The sequence below is a fragment of the Scyliorhinus torazame genome, chromosome 12 (assembly GCF_047496885.1).
Source record: "Scyliorhinus torazame isolate Kashiwa2021f chromosome 12, sScyTor2.1, whole genome shotgun sequence".
Lineage (NCBI taxonomy): Eukaryota > Metazoa > Chordata > Chondrichthyes > Carcharhiniformes > Scyliorhinidae > Scyliorhinus > Scyliorhinus torazame.
In genome coordinates, this window is record NC_092718.1 from 227697991 (window position 1) to 227721264 (window position 23274).

The window sequence follows — 23274 nt, forward strand, 5'->3', positions numbered from 1 at the left end:
CACTCGCTGTAACACTCACTGTAACACTCACTGCAATTCTCACTGTAACACTCACTGTAACACTCACGGAAACTCTGACTGTAACACTCACTGAAACACTCACTGTAACTCTCACTGTAACTCTCACTGTAACTCACACAGTAACTCTCACTAACTCTCACTGTAACTCTCACTGTAACTGTGACAGTATCTCTCACTGTAACTCTCACTGTAACTCTCATTGGAACACTCACTGTAACACTCACTTTATCTCTCACTGTAACAGTCGCTGTAACTCTCACTGTAACTCTCACGGTAACACTCATTGTAACACTCACTGTAACTCTCATTGTAACACTCACTGTAACTCTCAATCTCTCTCACTGTATCTCTCACTGTAACTCTCACTGTAACTCTCACTGTAACTCTCACTATAACACTCACTGTAACAATCACTTTAACTCTCACTGTAACAGTCGCTGTGACTCTAACTGTAACTCTCAATGTAACACTCACTGTAACTCTCACTGTAACTCTAAATGTAACTCTCACTGTAACACTCACTGTATCACTCACTGTAACACTCACTGTAACTCTCACTGTAATACTCACTGTAACACTCACAGTAACTCTTACTGTAACTCTCACTGTACCACTTGCTGTAACTCTCCCTGTAACACTCAATGTAACTCTCACTGTAACACACACTGTAACTCTCACTGTAATTCTCACTGTAACTCTCACTGTAACTCTCACTGTAACACTCACTGTAACTCTCACTGTAATTCTCACTGTAACTCTCACTGTAATTCTCACTGTAACACTCACTGTAACTCTCACTGTAACTCTCGTTGTAACTCTCACTATAACTCGGACTGTAACACTCATTGTAACTCTCACTGGAACTCTCACTGTAACACTCACTGCAACTGTAACTCTAACTGTAACACACACTGTAACTCTCACTGTAACTCTAAATGTAACTCTCACTGTAACACTCACTGTAACTCTCACTGTAACACTCGTTGTAACTCTCACTATAACTCGGACTGTAACACTCATTGTAACTCTCACTGGAACTCTCACTGTAACACTCACTGCAACTGTAACTCTCACTGTAACTCTCACTGTAACACTCACTGTAACTCTCACTGTAACACTCACTGCAACTGTAACTCTCACTGCAACTCTCACTGTAACTCTCACTGTAACACTCACTGTAACTCTCACTGTAACTCTCCATGTCACTCTCACTGTAACTATCACTGTCACTCTCACTGAAACACTCACTGTAACTGTAACACTCACTGTAACTCTCACTGTAACACTCACTGTAACTCTCAATGTAACTCTCACTATAACACTCACTGTAACTCTCACTTTAACACTCACTGTAACTCTCAATGTAACTCTCACTGTAACACCCACTGTAACTCTCACTGTACCACTCGCTTAAACTCTCCCTGTAACACTCATTGTATCTCTTACTTAACTCTCACTGTAACTCTCACTGTAACTCTCACTGTAACTCTCACTGTAACACTCACTGTAACTCTCACTGTAACTCTCCATGTAACTCTCACTGTAACTCTCACTGCAACACTCACTGTAACTCTCAATGTAACTCTCACTGTAACACTCACTGTAACTCTCACTGTAACACTCACTGTAACTGTAACACTCACTGTAACTCTCACTCGAACACTCACTGTAACTCTCAATGTAACTCTCACTGTAACTCTCACTGTAACTATCACTGTCACTCTCACTGAAACACTCACTGTAACTGTAACACTCACTGTAACTCTCACTGTAACACTCACTGTAACTCTCAATGTAACTCTCACTGTAACTCTCACTGTAACTATCACTGTCACTCTCACTGAAACACTCACTGTAACTGTAACACTCACTGTAACTCTCACTTTAACACTCACTGTAACTCTCAATGTAACTCTCACTGTAACACCCACTGTAACTCTCACTGTACCACTCGCTTAAACTCTCCCTGTAACACTCATTGTATCTCTTACTTAACTCTCACTGTAACTCTCACTGTAACTCTCACTGTAACTCTCACTGTAACACTCACTGTAACTCTCACTGTAACTCTCCATGTAACTCTCACTGTAACTATCACTGTCACCCTCACTGAAACACTCACTGTAACTGTAAAACTCACTGTAACTCTCACTGTAACACTCACTGTAACTCTCAATGTAACTCTCACTGTAACACTCACTGTAACTCTCACTGTAACACTCACTGTAACTGTAACACTCACTGTAACTCTCACTGTAACTCTCACTGTAACACTCACTGTAACTCTCAATGTAACTCTCACTGTAACACTCACTGTAACTCTCACTGTAACACTCACTGTCACTGTAACACTCACTGCAACTCTCACTGTAACACTCACGGTAACTGTCACTGTAACTCTCACTTGAACTCTCAATGTAACTCTCACTGTAACTCTCACTGTAACACTCCCTGTAACACCCACTGTAACTCTCACTGTAGCTCTCCAAGTAACTCTCACTGTAACTCTCACTGTATCTCTCACTGTAACACTCACTGTAACTGTAACACTCACTGTAACTCTCACTGTAACTCTCACTGTAACTCTCAATGTAACACTCACTGTAACTCTCACTGTAACTCTCAATGTAACACTCACTGTAACTGTCACTGTAGCTCTCCAAGTAACTCTCAATGTAACTCTCACTAACTCTCACTGTAACTCTCCAAGTAACTCTCACTGTAACTCTCCAAGTAACTCTCACTGTAACTCTCACTGTAACACTCACTGTAACACTCGCTGTAACTCTCCCTGTAACACTCACTGTAACACTCACTGTAACTCTCACTGTAAATCTCCACGTAACTCTCACTGTAACTCTCACTGTATCTCTCACTGTAACACTCACTGTAACTGTAACACTCACTGTAACTCTCACTGTAACTCTCACTGTAACTCACACTGTGACTCTCACTGTAGCTCTCACTGTAACACTCGCTGTAACACTCACTGTAACACTCACTGCAATTCTCACTGTAACACTCACTGTAACACTCACGGAAACTCTGACTGTAACACTCACTGAAACACTCACTGTAACTCTCACTGTAACTCTCACTGTAACTCACACAGTAACTCTCACTAACTCTCACTGTAACTCTCACTGTAACTGTGACAGTATCTCTCACTGTAACTCTCACTGTAACTCTCATTGGAACACTCACTGTAACACTCACTTTATCTCTCACTGTAACAGTCGCTGTAACTCTCACTGTAACTCTCACGGTAACACTCATTGTAACACTCACTGTAACTCTCATTGTAACACTCACTGTAACTCTCAATCTCTCTCACTGTATCTCTCACTGTAACTCTCACTGTAACTCTCACTGTAACTCTCACTATAACACTCACTGTAACAATCACTTTAACTCTCACTGTAACAGTCGCTGTGACTCTAACTGTAACTCTCAATGTAACACTCACTGTAACTCTCACTGTAACTCTAAATGTAACTCTCACTGTAACACTCACTGTATCACTCACTGTAACACTCACTGTAACTCTCACTGTAATACTCACTGTAACACTCACAGTAACTCTTACTGTAACTCTCACTGTACCACTTGCTGTAACTCTCCCTGTAACACTCAATGTAACTCTCACTGTAACACACACTGTAACTCTCACTGTAATTCTCACTGTAACTCTCACTGTAACTCTCACTGTAACACTCACTGTAACTCTCACTGTAATTCTCACTGTAACTCTCACTGTAATTCTCACTGTAACACTCACTGTAACTCTCACTGTAACTCTCGTTGTAACTCTCACTATAACTCGGACTGTAACACTCATTGTAACTCTCACTGGAACTCTCACTGTAACACTCACTGCAACTGTAACTCTAACTGTAACACACACTGTAACTCTCACTGTAACTCTAAATGTAACTCTCACTGTAACACTCACTGTAACTCTCACTGTAACACTCGTTGTAACTCTCACTATAACTCGGACTGTAACACTCATTGTAACTCTCACTGGAACTCTCACTGTAACACTCACTGCAACTGTAACTCTCACTGTAACTCTCACTGTAACACTCACTGTAACTCTCACTGTAACACTCACTGCAACTGTAACTCTCACTGCAACTCTCACTGTAACTCTCACTGTAACACTCACTGTAACTCTCACTGTAACTCTCCATGTCACTCTCACTGTAACTATCACTGTCACTCTCACTGAAACACTCACTGTAACTGTAACACTCACTGTAACTCTCACTGTAACACTCACTGTAACTCTCAATGTAACTCTCACTATAACACTCACTGTAACTCTCACTTTAACACTCACTGTAACTCTCAATGTAACTCTCACTGTAACACCCACTGTAACTCTCACTGTACCACTCGCTTAAACTCTCCCTGTAACACTCATTGTATCTCTTACTTAACTCTCACTGTAACTCTCACTGTAACTCTCACTGTAACTCTCACTGTAACACTCACTGTAACTCTCACTGTAACTCTCCATGTAACTCTCACTGTAACTATCACTGTCACCCTCACTGAAACACTCACTGTAACTGTAAAACTCACTGTAACTCTCACTGTAACACTCACTGTAACTCTCAATGTAACTCTCACTGTAACACTCACTGTAACTCTCACTGTAACACTCACTGTAACTGTAACACTCACTGTAACTCTCACTGTAACTCTCACTGTAACACTCACTGTAACTCTCAATGTAACTCTCACTGTAACACTCACTGTAACTCTCACTGTAACACTCACTGTCACTGTAACACTCACTGCAACTCTCACTGTAACACTCACGGTAACTGTCACTGTAACTCTCACTTGAACTCTCAATGTAACTCTCACTGTAACTCTCACTGTAACACTCCCTGTAACACCCACTGTAACTCTCACTGTAGCTCTCCAAGTAACTCTCACTGTAACTCTCACTGTATCTCTCACTGTAACACTCACTGTAACTGTAACACTCACTGTAACTCTCACTGTAACTCTCACTGTAACTCTCAATGTAACACTCACTGTAACTCTCACTGTAACTCTCAATGTAACACTCACTGTAACTGTCACTGTAGCTCTCCAAGTAACTCTCAATGTAACTCTCACTAACTCTCACTGTAACTCTCCAAGTAACTCTCACTGTAACTCTCCAAGTAACTCTCACTGTAACTCTCACTGTAACACTCACTGTAACACTCGCTGTAACTCTCCCTGTAACACTCACTGTAACACTCACTGTAACTCTCACTGTAAATCTCCACGTAACTCTCACTGTAACTCTCACTGTATCTCTCACTGTAACACTCACTGTAACTGTAACACTCACTGTAACTCTCACTGTAACTCTCACTGTAACTCACACTGTGACTCTCACTGTAGCTCTCACTGTAACACTCGCTGTAACACTCACTGTAACACTCACTGCAATTCTCACTGTAACACTCACTGTAACACTCACGGAAACTCTGACTGTAACACTCACTGAAACACTCACTGTAACTCTCACTGTAACTCTCACTGTAACTCACACAGTAACTCTCACTAACTCTCACTGTAACTCTCACTGTAACTGTGACAGTATCTCTCACTGTAACTCTCACTGTAACTCTCATTGGAACACTCACTGTAACACTCACTTTATCTCTCACTGTAACAGTCGCTGTAACTCTCACTGTAACTCTCACGGTAACACTCATTGTAACACTCACTGTAACTCTCATTGTAACACTCACTGTAACTCTCAATCTCTCTCACTGTATCTCTCACTGTAACTCTCACTGTAACTCTCACTGTAACTCTCACTATAACACTCACTGTAACAATCACTTTAACTCTCACTGTAACAGTCGCTGTGACTCTAACTGTAACTCTCAATGTAACACTCACTGTAACTCTCACTGTAACTCTAAATGTAACTCTCACTGTAACACTCACTGTATCACTCACTGTAACACTCACTGTAACTCTCACTGTAATACTCACTGTAACACTCACAGTAACTCTCACTGTAACTCTCACTGTACCACTTGCTGTAACTCTCCCTGTAACACTCAATGTAACTCTCACTGTAACACACACTGTAACTCTCACTGTAATTCTCACTGTAACTCTCACTGTAACTCTCACTGTAACACTCACTGTAACTCTCACTGTAATTCTCACTGTAACTCTCACTGTAATTCTCACTGTAACACTCACTGTAACTCTCACTGTAACTCTCGTTGTAACTCTCACTATAACTCGGACTGTAACACTCATTGTAACTCTCACTGGAACTCTCACTGTAACACTCACTGCAACTGTAACTCTAACTGTAACACACACTGTAACTCTCACTGTAACTCTAAATGTAACTCTCACTGTAACACTCACTGTAACTCTCACTGTAACACTCGTTGTAACTCTCACTATAACTCGGACTGTAACACTCATTGTAACTCTCACTGGAACTCTCACTGTAACACTCACTGCAACTGTAACTCTCACTGTAACTCTCACTGTAACACTCACTGTAACTCTCACTGTAACACTCACTGCAACTGTAACTCTCACTGCAACTCTCACTGTAACTCTCACTGTAACACTCACTGTAACTCTCACTGTAACTCTCCATGTCACTCTCACTGTAACTATCACTGTCACTCTCACTGAAACACTCACTGTAACTGTAACACTCACTGTAACTCTCACTGTAACACTCACTGTAACTCTCAATGTAACTCTCACTATAACACACACTGTAACTCTCACTTTAACACTCACTGTAACTGTAACACTCACTGTAACTCTCACTGTAACTGTCACTGTAACTCTCAATGTAACTCTCAATGTAACTCTCACTGTAGCTCTCCAAGTAACTCTCACTGTAACTCTCACTGTATCTTTCACTGTAACACTCACTGTAACTGTAACACTCACTGTAACTCTCACTGTAACTCTCACTGTAACTCACACTGTGACTCTCACTGTAGCTCTCAATGTAACTCTGACTGTAACACTCACTGTAACACTCACTGCAATTCTCACTGCAACACTCACTGTAACACTCACGGAAACTCTGACTGTAACACTCACTGTAACACTCACTGTAACTCTCACTGTAACTCTCACTGTAACTCACACAGTAACTCTCACTAACTCTCACTGTAACTCTCACTGTAACTGTGACTGTATCTCTCACTGTAACTCTCACTGTAACTCTCACTGTAACACTCACTGTAACTCTCACTGTAACTCTCCATGTAACTCTCACTGTAACTATCACTGTCACTCTCACTGAAACACTCACTGTAACTGTAACACTCACTGTAACTCTCACTGTAACACTCACTGAAACTCTCAATGTAACTCTCACTGTAACACTCACTGTAACTCTCACTGGAACAGTCGCTGTAACTCTCACTGTAACTCTCACGGTAACACTCATTGTAACACTCACAGTAACTCTCATTGTAACACTCACTGTAACTCTCAATATCCCTCACTGTATATCTCACTGTAACTCTCACTGTAACTCTCACTGTAACTCTCACTATAACACTCACTGTAACAATCACTTTAACTCTCACTGTAACAGTCGCTGTGACTCTCACTGTAACTCTCAATGTAACACTCACTGTAACTCTCACTGTAACTCTAAATGTAACTCTCACTGTAACACTCACTGTATCACTCACTGTAACACTCACTGTAACTCTCACTGTAATACTCACTGTAACTCTCGTTGTAACTCTCACTATAACTTGGACTGTAACACTCATTGTAACTCTCACTGGAACTCTCACTGTAACGCTCACTGTAACTGTAACTCTAACTGTAACACACACTGTAACTCTCACTGTAACACTCACTGTAACTCTCACTGTAACTCTCTCTGTAACTCTCACTGTAACTCTCACTGTAACACTCACTGTAACTGTAACTCTAACTGTAACACTCACTGTAACTCTCACTGTAACACTCACTGTAACTCTCACTGTAACTCACCCTGTAACTCTCACTGTAACACTCACTGTAACTATAACTCTCACTGTAACACTCACTGTAACTCTCACTGTAACACTCACTGTAACACTCACTGTAACTGTAACTCTCACTGTAACTCTCACTGTAACACTCACTTTAACTCTAAATGTAACTCTCACTGCAACACTCACTATAACACTCACTGTAACAATCACTTTAACTCTCACTGTAACAGTCGCTGTGACTCTCACTGAAACTCTCACTGTAACACTCACTGTAACTCTCACTGTAACTCTAAATGTAACTCTCACTGTAACACTCACTGTAGGACTCATTGTAACTCTCACTGTAACTGTCACTGTAACTCTCACTGTAACTCTAAATGTAACTCTCACTGTAACACTCACTGTAGCACTCATTGTAACTCTCACTGTACCACTCGCTGTAACTCTCCCTGTAACACTCACTGTAACACACACTGTAACTCTCACTGTAATTCTCACAGTAACACTCACTGTAACTCTCACTGTAACTCTCGTTGTAACTCTCACTATAACTCGGACTGTAACACTCATTGTAACTCTCACCGGAACTCTCACTGTAACTCTCACTGTAACACACACTGTAACTGTAACTCTAACTGTAACAGTCACTGTAACTCTCACTGTAACACTCACTGTAACTCTCACTGTAACTCTCCCTGTGACTCTCACTGTAACTCTCACTGTAACTCTCACTGTAACACTCACTGTAACTGTAACTCTCACTGTAACACTCACTGTAACTCTCACTGTAACACTCACGGTAACTGTAACTCTCACTATAACACTCACTGTAACTCTCACTTTAACTCCCACGGGAACACTCACTGAAACACTCACTGTAACTATCACTGTAACTCTCACTGTAACTTTCACTGTAACATTCACTGTAACTCTCACTGTAACTCTCACTGTAACTCTCACTGTAACTCTCCCTGTAACTCTCACTGTAAATCTCCCTGTAACTCTCACTGTAACTCTCACTGTAACTCTCACTGTAACTCGCCCTGTAACTCTGCCTGCAACTCCCACTGTAACTCTCACTGTAACTGTAACACTCACTGTAACTCTCGCTGTAACTCACACTGTAACACTCACTGTAACACTCACTTTAACTCTCATGTATCAGTCGCTGTAACTCTCACTGTAACTCTCCAAGTAACTCTCACTGTAACTCTCACTGTAACTCTCACTGTAACACTCACTGTAACTGCAACACTCACTGTAACAATCACTTTAACTCTCACTGTAACAGTCGCTGTAACTCTCACTGTAACTCTCACTGTAACACTCACTGTAACTCTCACTGTAACTCTAAATGTAACTCTCACTGTAACACTCACTGTAGCACTCACTGTAACACTCACTGTAACTCTCACTGTAACAGTCGCTGTAACTCTCACAGTAACTCTCACTGTAACTCTCACTGTACCACTCGCTGTAACTCTCTCTGTAACACTCACTGTAACTCTCACTGTAACACACACTGTAACTCTCACTGTAATTCTCACAGTAACACTCACTGTAACTCTCACTGTAACTCTCGTTGTAACTCTCACTATAACTCGGACTGTAACACTCACTGTAACTCTCACTGTAACACTCACTGTAACTCTCACTGTAACTCTCCCTGTAACTCTCACTTTAACACTCACTGTAACTGTAACTCACACTGTAACACTCACTGTAACTCTCACTGTAACACTCACGGTAACTGTAACTCTCACTATAACACTCACTGTAACTCTCACTGTAACTTTCACTGTAACATTCACTGTAACACTCACTTTAACTCTCACTGTAACTCTCACTGTAACTCTCACTGTAACTCTCCCTGTAACTCTCACTTTAAATCTCCCTGTAACTCTCACTGTAACTCTCACTGTAACTCGCCCTGTAACTCTGCCTGCAACTCCCACTGTAACTCTCACTGTAACTGTAACACTCACTGTAACTCTCACTGTAACTCTCATTGTAACTCTCACTGTAACTCACACTCTAACACTCAGTGTAACTGTAACACTCACTGTAACTCTCACTGTAACTCTCACTGTAACTCACACTATGACTCTCACTGTAGCTCTCACTGTAGCTCTCACTGTAACACTCACTGTAGCACTCACTGTAACACTCACTGTAATTCTCACTGTAACACTCACTGTAACACTCACGGAAACTCTGACTGTAACACTCACTGTAACACTCACTGTAACTCTCACTGTAACACTCACTTTATCTCTTACTGTAACAGTCACTGTAACTCTCACTGTAACACTCATTGTAACACTCAATATCTCTCACTGTATCTCTCACTGTAACTCTCACTGTAACTCTAACTGTAACTCTCACTGTAACACTCACTGTAACAGTCACTTTAACTCTCACTGTAACAGTCGCTGTGACTCTCACTGTAAAACTCACTGTAACACTCACTGTAACTCTCACTGTAACTCAAAATGTAACTCTTACTGTAACACTCACTGTATCACTCACTGTAACACTCACGTGTTTTGAAACTCTCACTGTAACTCTCACTGTAACTCTCACTGTACCACTCGTTGTAACTCTCCCTGTAACACTCACTGTAACTCTCACTGTAACACTCACTGTAACTCTCACTGTAACTCTCACTGTAACTCTCACTGTCACTCTCACTGTAACACTCACTGTAACTGGAACACTCACTGTAACTCTCACTGTAACTCTCACTGTAACACTCACTGTAACTCTCACTGTAACACTAACGGTAACTCTCACTGTAACTCTCACTGTAACTCTCACTGTAACACTCCCTGTAACTCTCACTGTAACACTCACTGTAACTCTCACTGTAACTCTCACTGTAACTCACACTGTGACTCTCACTGTAGCTCTCAATGTAACTCTGACTGTAACACTCACTGTAACACTCACTGCAATTCTCACTGCAACACTCACTGTAACACTCACGGAAACTCTGACTGTAACACTCACTGTAACACTCACTGTAACTCTCACTGTAACTCTCACTGTAACTCACACAGTAACTCTCACTAACTCTCACTGTAACTCTCACTGTAACTGTGACTGTATCTCTCACTGTAACTCTCACTGTAACTCTCACTGTAACACTCACTGTAACTCTCACTGTAACTCTCCATGTAACTCTCACTGTAACTATCACTGTCACTCTCACTGAAACACTCACTGTAACTGTAACACTCACTGTAACTCTCACTGTAACACTCACTGAAACTCTCAATGTAACTCTCACTGTAACACTCACTGTAACTCTCACTGGAACAGTCGCTGTAACTCTCACTGTAACTCTCACGGTAACACTCATTGTAACACTCACAGTAACTCTCATTGTAACACTCACTGTAACTCTCAATATCCCTCACTGTATATCTCACTGTAACTCTCACTGTAACTCTCACTGTAACTCTCACTATAACACTCACTGTAACAATCACTTTAACTCTCACTGTAACAGTCGCTGTGACTCTCACTGTAACTCTCAATGTAACACTCACTGTAACTCTCACTGTAACTCTAAATGTAACTCTCACTGTAACACTCACTGTATCACTCACTGTAACACTCACTGTAACTCTCACTGTAATACTCACTGTAACTCTCGTTGTAACTCTCACTATAACTTGGACTGTAACACTCATTGTAACTCTCACTGGAACTCTCACTGTAACGCTCACTGTAACTGTAACTCTAACTGTAACACACACTGTAACTCTCACTGTAACACTCACTGTAACTCTCACTGTAACTCTCTCTGTAACTCTCACTGTAACTCTCACTGTAACACTCACTGTAACTGTAACTCTAACTGTAACACTCACTGTAACTCTCACTGTAACACTCACTGTAACTCTCACTGTAACTCACCCTGTAACTCTCACTGTAACACTCACTGTAACTATAACTCTCACTGTAACACTCACTGTAACTCTCACTGTAACACTCACTGTAACACTCACTGTAACTGTAACTCTCACTGTAACTCTCACTGTAACACTCACTTTAACTCTAAATGTAACTCTCACTGCAACACTCACTATAACACTCACTGTAACAATCACTTTAACTCTCACTGTAACAGTCGCTGTGACTCTCACTGAAACTCTCACTGTAACACTCACTGTAACTCTCACTGTAACTCTAAATGTAACTCTCACTGTAACACTCACTGTAGGACTCATTGTAACTCTCACTGTAACTGTCACTGTAACTCTCACTGTAACTCTAAATGTAACTCTCACTGTAACACTCACTGTAGCACTCATTGTAACTCTCACTGTACCACTCGCTGTAACTCTCCCTGTAACACTCACTGTAACACACACTGTAACTCTCACTGTAATTCTCACAGTAACACTCACTGTAACTCTCACTGTAACTCTCGTTGTAACTCTCACTATAACTCGGACTGTAACACTCATTGTAACTCTCACCGGAACTCTCACTGTAACTCTCACTGTAACACACACTGTAACTGTAACTCTAACTGTAACAGTCACTGTAACTCTCACTGTAACACTCACTGTAACTCTCACTGTAACTCTCCCTGTGACTCTCACTGTAACTCTCACTGTAACTCTCACTGTAACACTCACTGTAACTGTAACTCTCACTGTAACACTCACTGTAACTCTCACTGTAACACTCACGGTAACTGTAACTCTCACTATAACACTCACTGTAACTCTCACTTTAACTCCCACGGGAACACTCACTGAAACACTCACTGTAACTATCACTGTAACTCTCACTGTAACTTTCACTGTAACATTCACTGTAACTCTCACTGTAACTCTCACTGTAACTCTCACTGTAACTCTCCCTGTAACTCTCACTGTAAATCTCCCTGTAACTCTCACTGTAACTCTCACTGTAACTCTCACTGTAACTCGCCCTGTAACTCTGCCTGCAACTCCCACTGTAACTCTCACTGTAACTGTAACACTCACTGTAACTCTCGCTGTAACTCACACTGTAACACTCACTGTAACACTCACTTTAACTCTCATGTATCAGTCGCTGTAACTCTCACTGTAACTCTCCAAGTAACTCTCACTGTAACTCTCACTGTAACTCTCACTGTAACACTCACTGTAACTGCAACACTCACTGTAACAATCACTTTAACTCTCACTGTAACAGTCGCTGTAACTCTCACTGTAACTCTCACTGTAACACTCACTGTAACTCTCACTGTAACTCTAAATGTAACTCTCACTGTAACACTCACTGTAGCACTCACTGTAACACTCACTGTAACTCTCACTGTAACAGTCGCTGTAACTCTCACAGTAACTCTCACTGTAACTCTCACTGTACCACTCGCTGTAACTCTCTCTGTAACACTCACTGTAACTCTCACTGTAACACACACTGTAACTCTCACTGTAATTCTCACAGTAACACTCACTGTAACTCTCACTGTAACTCTCGTTGTAACTCTCACTATAACTCGGACTGTAACACTCACTGTAACTCTCACTGTAACACTCACTGTAACTCTCACTGTAACTCTCCCTGTAACTCTCACTTTAACACTCACTGTAACTGTAACTCACACTGTAACACTCACTGTAACTCTCACTGTAACACTCACGGTAACTGTAACTCTCACTATAACACTCACTGTAACTCTCACTGTAACTTTCACTGTAACATTCACTGTAACACTCACTTTAACTCTCACTGTAACTCTCACTGTAACTCTCACTGTAACTCTCCCTGTAACTCTCACTTTAAATCTCCCTGTAACTCTCACTGTAACTCTCACTGTAACTCGCCCTGTAACTCTGCCTGCAACTCCCACTGTAACTCTCACTGTAACTGTAACACTCACTGTAACTCTCACTGTAACTCTCATTGTAACTCTCACTGTAACTCACACTCTAACACTCAGTGTAACTGTAACACTCACTGTAACTCTCACTGTAACTCTCACTGTAACTCACACTATGACTCTCACTGTAGCTCTCACTGTAGCTCTCACTGTAACACTCACTGTAGCACTCACTGTAACACTCACTGTAATTCTCACTGTAACACTCACTGTAACACTCACGGAAACTCTGACTGTAACACTCACTGTAACACTCACTGTAACTCTCACTGTAACACTCACTTTATCTCTTACTGTAACAGTCACTGTAACTCTCACTGTAACACTCATTGTAACACTCAATATCTCTCACTGTATCTCTCACTGTAACTCTCACTGTAACTCTAACTGTAACTCTCACTGTAACACTCACTGTAACAGTCACTTTAACTCTCACTGTAACAGTCGCTGTGACTCTCACTGTAAAACTCACTGTAACACTCACTGTAACTCTCACTGTAACTCAAAATGTAACTCTTACTGTAACACTCACTGTATCACTCACTGTAACACTCACGTGTTTTGAAACTCTCACTGTAACTCTCACTGTAACTCTCACTGTACCACTCGTTGTAACTCTCCCTGTAACACTCACTGTAACTCTCACTGTAACACTCACTGTAACTCTCACTGTAACTCTCACTGTAACTCTCACTGTCACTCTCACTGTAACACTCACTGTAACTGGAACACTCACTGTAACTCTCACTGTAACTCTCACTGTAACACTCACTGTAACTCTCACTGTAACACTAACGGTAACTCTCACTGTAACTCTCACTGTAACTCTCACTGTAACACTCCCTGTAACTCTCACTGTAACACTCACTGTAACTCTCACTGTAACTCTCACTGTAACTCACACTGTGACTCTCACTGTAGCTCTCAATGTAACTCTGACTGTAACACTCACTGTAACACTCACTGCAATTCTCACTGCAACACTCACTGTAACACTCACGGAAACTCTGACTGTAACACTCACTGTAACACTCACTGTAACTCTCACTGTAACTCTCACTGTAACTCACACAGTAACTCTCACTAACTCTCACTGTAACTCTCACTGTAACTGTGACTGTATCTCTCACTGTAACTCTCACTGTAACTCTCACTGTAACACTCACTGTAACTCTCACTGTAACTCTCCATGTAACTCTCACTGTAACTATCACTGTCACTCTCACTGAAACACTCACTGTAACTGTAACACTCACTGTAACTCTCACTGTAACACTCACTGAAACTCTCAATGTAACTCTCACTGTAACACTCACTGTAACTCTCACTGGAACAGTCGCTGTAACTCTCACTGTAACTCTCACGGTAACACTCATTGTAACACTCACAGTAACTCTCATTGTAACACTCACTGTAACTCTCAATATCCCTCACTGTATATCTCACTGTAACTCTCACTGTAACTCTCACTGTAACTCTCACTATAACACTCACTGTAACAATCACTTTAACTCTCACTGTAACAGTCGCTGTGACTCTCACTGTAACTCTCAATGTAACACTCACTGTAACTCTCACTGTAACTCTAAATGTAACTCTCACTGTAACACTCACTGTATCACTCACTGTAACACTCACTGTAACTCTCACTGTAATACTCACTGTAACTCTCGTTGTAACTCTCACTATAACTTGGACTGTAACACTCATTGTAACTCTCACTGGAACTCTCACTGTAACGCTCACTGTAACTGTAACTCTAACTGTAACACACACTGTAACTCTCACTGTAACACTCACTGTAACTCTCACTGTAACTCTCTCTGTAACTCTCACTGTAACTCTCACTGTAACACTCACTGTAACTGTAACTCTAACTGTAACACTCACTGTAACTCTCACTGTAACACTCACTGTAACTCTCACTGTAACTCACCCTGTAACTCTCACTGTAACACTCACTGTAACTATAACTCTCACTGTAACACTCACTGTAACTCTCACTGTAACACTCACTGTAACACTCACTGTAACTGTAACTCTCACTGTAACTCTCACTGTAACACTCACTTTAACTCTAAATGTAACTCTCACTGCAACACTCACTATAACACTCACTGTAACAATCACTTTAACTCTCACTGTAACAGTCGCTGTGACTCTCACTGAAACTCTCACTGTAACACTCACTGTAACTCTCACTGTAACTCTAAATGTAACTCTCACTGTAACACTCACTGTAGGACTCATTGTAACTCTCACTGTAACTGTCACTGTAACTCTCACTGTAACTCTAAATGTAACTCTCACTGTAACACTCACTGTAGCACTCATTGTAACTCTCACTGTACCACTCGCTGTAACTCTCCCTGTAACACTCACTGTAACACACACTGTAACTCTCACTGTAATTCTCACAGTAACACTCACTGTAACTCTCACTGTAACTCTCGTTGTAACTCTCACTATAACTCGGACTGTAACACTCATTGTAACTCTCACCGGAACTCTCACTGTAACTCTCACTGTAACACACACTGTAACTGTAACTCTAACTGTAACAGTCACTGTAACTCTCACTGTAACACTCACTGTAACTCTCACTGTAACTCTCCCTGTGACTCTCACTGTAACTCTCACTGTAACTCTCACTGTAACACTCACTGTAACTGTAACTCTCACTGTAACACTCACTGTAACTCTCACTGTAACACTCACGGTAACTGTAACTCTCACTATAACACTCACTGTAACTCTCACTTTAACTCCCACGGGAACACTCACTGAAACACTCACTGTAACTATCACTGTAACTCTCACTGTAACTTTCACTGTAACATTCACTGTAACTCTCACTGTAACTCTCACTGTAACTCTCACTGTAACTCTCCCTGTAACTCTCACTGTAAATCTCCCTGTAACTCTCACTGTAACTCTCACTGTAACTCTCACTGTAACTCGCCCTGTAACTCTGCCTGCAACTCCCACTGTAACTCTCACTGTAACTGTAACACTCATTGTAACTCTCGCTGTAACTCACACTGTAACACTCACTGTAACACTCACTTTAACTCTCATGTATCAGTCGCTGTAACTCTCACTGTAACTCTCCAAGTAACTCTCACTGTAACTCTCACTGTAACTCTCACTGTAACACTCACTGTAACTGCAACACTCACTGTAACAATCACTTTAACTCTCACTGTAACAGTCGCTGTAACTCTCACTGTAACTCTCACTGTAACACTCACTGTAACTCTCACTGTAACTCTAAATGTAACTCTCACTGTAACACTCACTGTAGCACTCACTGTAACACTCACTGTAACTCTCACTGTAACAGTCGCTGTAACTCTCACAGTAACTCTCACTGTAACTCTCACTGTACCACTCGCTGTAACTCTCTCTGTAACACTCACTGTAACTCTCACTGTAACACACACTGTAACTCTCACTGTAATTCTCACAGTAACACTCACTGTAACTCTCACTGTAACTCTCGTTGTAACTCTCACTATAACTCGGACTGTAACACTCACTGTAACTCTCACTGTAACACTCACTGTAACTCTCACTGTAACTCTCCCTGTAACTCTCACTTTAACACTCACTGTAACTGTAACTCACACTGTAACACTCACTGTAACTCTCACTGTAACACTCACGGTAACTGTAACTCTCACTATAACACTCACTGTAACTCTCACTGTAACTTTCACTGTAACATTCACTGTAACACTCACTTTAACTCTCACTGTAACTCTCACTGTAACTCTCACTGTAACTCTCCCTGTAACTCTCACTTTAAATCTCCCTGTAACTCTCACTGTAACTCTCACTGTAACTCGCCCTGTAACTCTGCCTGCAACTCCCACTGTAACTCTCACTGTAACTGTAACACTCACTGTAACTCTCACTGTAACTCTCATTGTAACTCTCACTGTAACTCACACTCTAACACTCAGTGTAACTGTAACACTCACTGTAACTCTCACTGTAACTCTCACTGTAACTCACACTATGACTCTCACTGTAGCTCTCACTGTAGCTCTCACTGTAACACTCACTGTAGCACTCACTGTAACACTCACTGTAATTCTCACTGTAACACTCACTGTAACACTCACGGAAACTCTGACTGTAACACTCACTGTAACACTCACTGTAACTCTCACTGTAACACTCACTTTATCTCTTACTGTAACAGTCACTGTAACTCTCACTGTAACACTCATTGTAACACTCAATATCTCTCACTGTATCTCTCACTGTAACTCTCACTGTAACTCTAACTGTAACTCTCACTGTAACACTCACTGTAACAGTCACTTTAACTCTCACTGTAACAGTCGCTGTGACTCTCACTGTAAAACTCACTGTAACACTCACTGTAACTCTCACTGTAACTCAAAATGTAACTCTTACTGTAACACTCACTGTATCACTCACTGTAACACTCACGTGTTTTGAAACTCTCACTGTAACTCTCACTGTAACTCTCACTGTACCACTCGTTGTAACTCTCCCTGTAACACTCACTGTAACTCTCACTGTAACACTCACTGTAACTCTCACTGTAACTCTCACTGTAACTCTCACTGTCACTCTCACTGTAACACTCACTGTAACTGGAACACTCACTGTAACTCTCACTGTAACTCTCACTGTAACACTCACTGTAACTCTCACTGTAACACTAACGGTAACTCTCACTGTAACTCTCACTGTAACTCTCACTGTAACACTCCCTGTAACTCTCACTGTAACACTCACTGTAACTCTCACTGTAACTCTCACTGTAACTCTCACTGTAACTCTCACTGTCACTCTCACTGTAACACTCACTGTAACTGTAACACTCACTGTAACTCTCACTGTAACTCTCACTGTAGCACTCACTGTAACTCTCACTGTAACACTCAGGGTAACTCTCACTGTAACTCTCACTGTAACTCTCACTGTAGCTCTCAATGTAACACTCACTGTAACACTCACTGTAACACTCACTGTAATTCTCACTGTAACACTCACTGTAACACTCACGGAAACTCTGACTGTAACACTCACTGTAACACTCACTGTAACTCTCATTGGAACACTCACTGTAACACTCACTTAATCTCTCACTGTAACAGTCGCTGTAACTCTCACGGTAACACTCATTGTAACACTCACTGTAACTCTCACTGTAACTCTCAATATCTCTCACTGTATCTCTCACTGTAACTCTCACTGTAACTCTCACAGTAACTCTCACTATAACACTCACTGTAACACTCACTTTAACTCTCACTGTAACCGTCGCTTTGACTCTCACTGTAACTCTCACTGTAACACTCACTGTAACTCTCACTGTAACTCTAAATGTAACTCTCACTGTAACACTCACTGTATCACTCACTGTAACACTCACTGTAACTCTCACTGTAACTCTCACTGTAACTCTCGTTGTAACTCTCACTATAACTCGGACTGTAACACTCATTGTAACTCTCACTGGAACTCTCACTGTAACACTCACTGTAACGCTCTCTGTAACTCTCACTGTAACTCTCACTGTAACTCTCACTGTAACACTCACTGTAACTGTAACTCTAACTGTAACACTCACTGGAACTCTCACTGTAACACTCACTGGAACTCTCACTGTAACTCTCCCTGTAACTCTCACTGTAACACTCACTGTAACTGTCACTCTCACTGTAACACTCACTGTAACTCTCACTGTAACTCTCACTGTAACACTCACTGTAACTGTAACTCTCACTATAACACTCACTGTAACTCTCACTTTAACTCCCACGGGAACACTCACTGTAACACTCACTGTAACTCTCACTGTAACTCTCACTGTAAATCTCCCTGTAACTCTCACTGTAACTCTCACTGTAACTCTCCCTGTAACTCTCCCTGCAACCCCCACTGTAACTCTCACTGTAACTGAAACACACACTGTAACTCTCACTGTCACTCACACTCTAACACTCACTGTAACACTCACTTTAACTCTCATGTATCAGTCGCTGTAACTCTCACTGTAACTCTCACTGTAACACTCACTGTAACTCTCACTGTAACTCTAAATGTAACTCTCACTGTAACACTCACTGTAACACTCACTGTAACTCTCACTGTAACTCTGACTGTATCACTCACTGTAACTCTGACTGTAACTCTCACTGTAACTCTCATTGGAACACTCACTGTAACACACACTTTAACACTCACTGTAACAGTCGCTGTAACTCTCACTGTAACACTCACTTTAACTCTCACTGTAACAGTCGCTGTAACTCTCACTGTAACTCTCACTGTAACACTCATTGTCACGCTCACTGTAACTCTCACTGTAACACTCATTGTAACACTCACTGTAACTCTTACTGTAACTCTCAATGTAACACTCACTGTAACTCTCACTGTAACTCTCACTGTAACACTCCCTGTAACTCTCACTGTAACACTCACTGTAACTCTCACTGTAACACACACTGTAACTCTCACTGTAACCCTCACTGTAACTCTCATTGTAACTCTCACTATAACTCGCAATGTAACACTCATTGTAACTCTCACTGGAACTCTCACTATAACACTCACTATAACGCTCACTGTAACTCTCACTGTAACTCTCACTGTAACACTCACTGTAACTGTAACTCTCACTGTAACACTCACTGTAACTCTCACTGTAACACTCACTGTAACTCTCACTGTAACTCTCACTGTAACACTCACTGTAACATAGAACATAGAACATAGAACGATACATGCCTCCCGAATGATCCGAAGTTCTTCCAACTCCAGCTCCAGTTCCCTAACTCGGTCTTGGAGGAGATGGAGATGGCAGCACTTCCTGCAGGTAAAATCAGCAGGGACACTAACTGCATCCCTCACCTCAAACATCCTGCAGGAGGAACATTGCACTCCCTTCCCTGCCATTCCTCTAACTTTCTACCAAGATCTGGCTAACAACTAAATGAAATTTTTTATAAAAAATAATAATAATATAATAAAATATGGTACTTACCTCAGACCAATGGGATTTATTATTAGGTTAGAGGAGGAGGGCGGGTGGGAGACACTACACGTGTAGTGTCTCAGGTTTCCTCGCCACCAGAATTTATTGGTGAGGGTCTTCCCAGACGTCCGCGGGTCGACTTCCTGTTCCCGCCTAAAACACTAATTTTTAAAAAAAAAAATTTTCTCAGCTCCTGCTGAAATTGACTAACCAGCCAGCTCCACTCCCGCCAAAATCGACTGGCCTGCCCCTGCAAAGACAAGTGCTTTTAAAGGACAGACTAACCTCCCAGCAACCACTTCCGCACTGCTCCCGCTGAAACTGACTCACCAGCTGATTCTCCCGCCGAAATCGACTGGCCTGCCCCTGCAAAGACAAGTGCTTTTAAAGGACAGACTTACCTCCCAGCAACCACTTCCGCACTGCTCCCGCTGAAACTGACTCACCAGCTGATTCTCCCGCCAAAATCGACTGGCCTGTCCCTGCAAAGACAAGTGCTTTTAAAGGACAGACTTACCTCCCAGCAACCACTTCCGCACTGCTCCCGCTGAAACTCACTCACCAGCTGTTCTCACGCCGAAATCGACTGGCCTGCCCCTGCAAAGACAAGGGCTTTTAAAGGACAGACTTACCTCCCAGCAACCACTTCCGCACTGCTCCCGCTGAAACTGACTCACCAGCTGATTCTCCTGCCGAAATCGACTGGCCTGCCCCTGCAAAGACAAGTGCTTTTAAAGGTTGACTTACCTCCCAGCAACCACTTCCGCACTGCTCCCGCTGAAACTGACTCACCAGCTGATTCTCCCGCCGAAATCGACTGGCCTGCCCCTGCAAAGACAAGTGCTTTTAAAGGACAGACTTACCTCCCAGCAACCACTTCCGCACTGCTCCCGCTGAAACTGACTCACCAGCTGATTCTCCCGCCGAAATCGACTGGCCAGTCCCTGCAAAGACAAGTGCTTTTAAAGGACAGACTTACCTCCCAGCAACCACTTCCGCACTGCTCCCGCTGAAACTGACTCACCAGCTGTTCTCACACCGAAATCGACTGGCCTGCCCCTGCAAAGACAAGTGCTTTTAAAGGACAGACTTACCTCCCAGCAACCACTTCCGCACTGCTCCCGCTGAAACTGACTCACCAGCTGTTCTCACGCCGAAATCGACTGGCCTGCCCCTGCAAAGACAAGTGCTTTTAAAGGACAGACTTACCTCCCAGCAACCACTTCCGCACTGCTCCCGCTGAAACTGACTCACCAGCTGTTCTCACGCCGAAATCGACTGGCCTGCCCCTGCAAAGACAAGTGCTTTTAAAGGACAGACTTACCTCTCAGCAACCACTTCCGCACTGCTCCCGCTGAAACTGACTGACCAGCTGTTCTCACGCCGAAATCGACTGGCCTGCCCCTGCAAAGACAAGTGTTTTTAAAGGACAGACTTACCTCCCAGCAACCACTTCCGCACTGGTCCCGCTGAAACTGACTCACCAGCTGATTCTCCCGCCGAAATCGACTGGCCTGCCCCTGCAAAGACAAGTGCTTTTAAAGGACAGACTTACCTCCTAGCAACCACTTCCGCAATGCTCCCGCTGAAACTGACTCACCAGCTGATTCTCCGGCCGAAATCGACTGGCCTGCCCCTGCAAAGACAAGTGCTTTTAAAGGACAGACTTACCTCCCAGCAAACACTTCCGCACTGCTCCCGCTGAAACTGACCCACCAGCTGATTCTCTCACCGAAATCGACTGGCCTGCCCCTGCAAAGACAAGTGCTTTTAAAGGACAGACTTACCTCCCAGCAACCACTTCCGCACTGCTCCCGCTGAAACTGACTCACCAGCTGATTCTCCCGCCGAAATCGACTGGCCTGCCCCTGCAAAGACAAGTGCTTTTAAAGGACAGACTTACCTCCCAGCAACCACTTCCGCACTGCTCCCGCTGAAACTGACTCACCAGCTGATTCTCCCGCCGAAATCGACTGGCCTGCCCCTGCAAAGACAAGTGCTTTTAAAGGACAGACTTACCTCCCAGCAACCACTTCCGCACTGCTCCCGCTGAAACTGACTCACCAGCTGTTCTCACGCCGAAATCGACTGGTCTGCCCCTGCAAAGACAAGTGCTTTTAAAGGACAGACTTACCTCTCAGCAACCACTTCCGCACTGCTCCCGCTGAAACTGACTCACCAGCTGTTCTCACGCCGAAATCGACTGGTCTGCCCCTGCAAAGACAAGTGCTTTTAAAGGACAGACTTACCTCCCAGCAACCACTTCCGCACTGCTCCAGCTGAAACTGACTCACCAGCTGATTCTCCCGCCGAAATCGACTGGCCTGCCCCTGCAAAGACAAGTG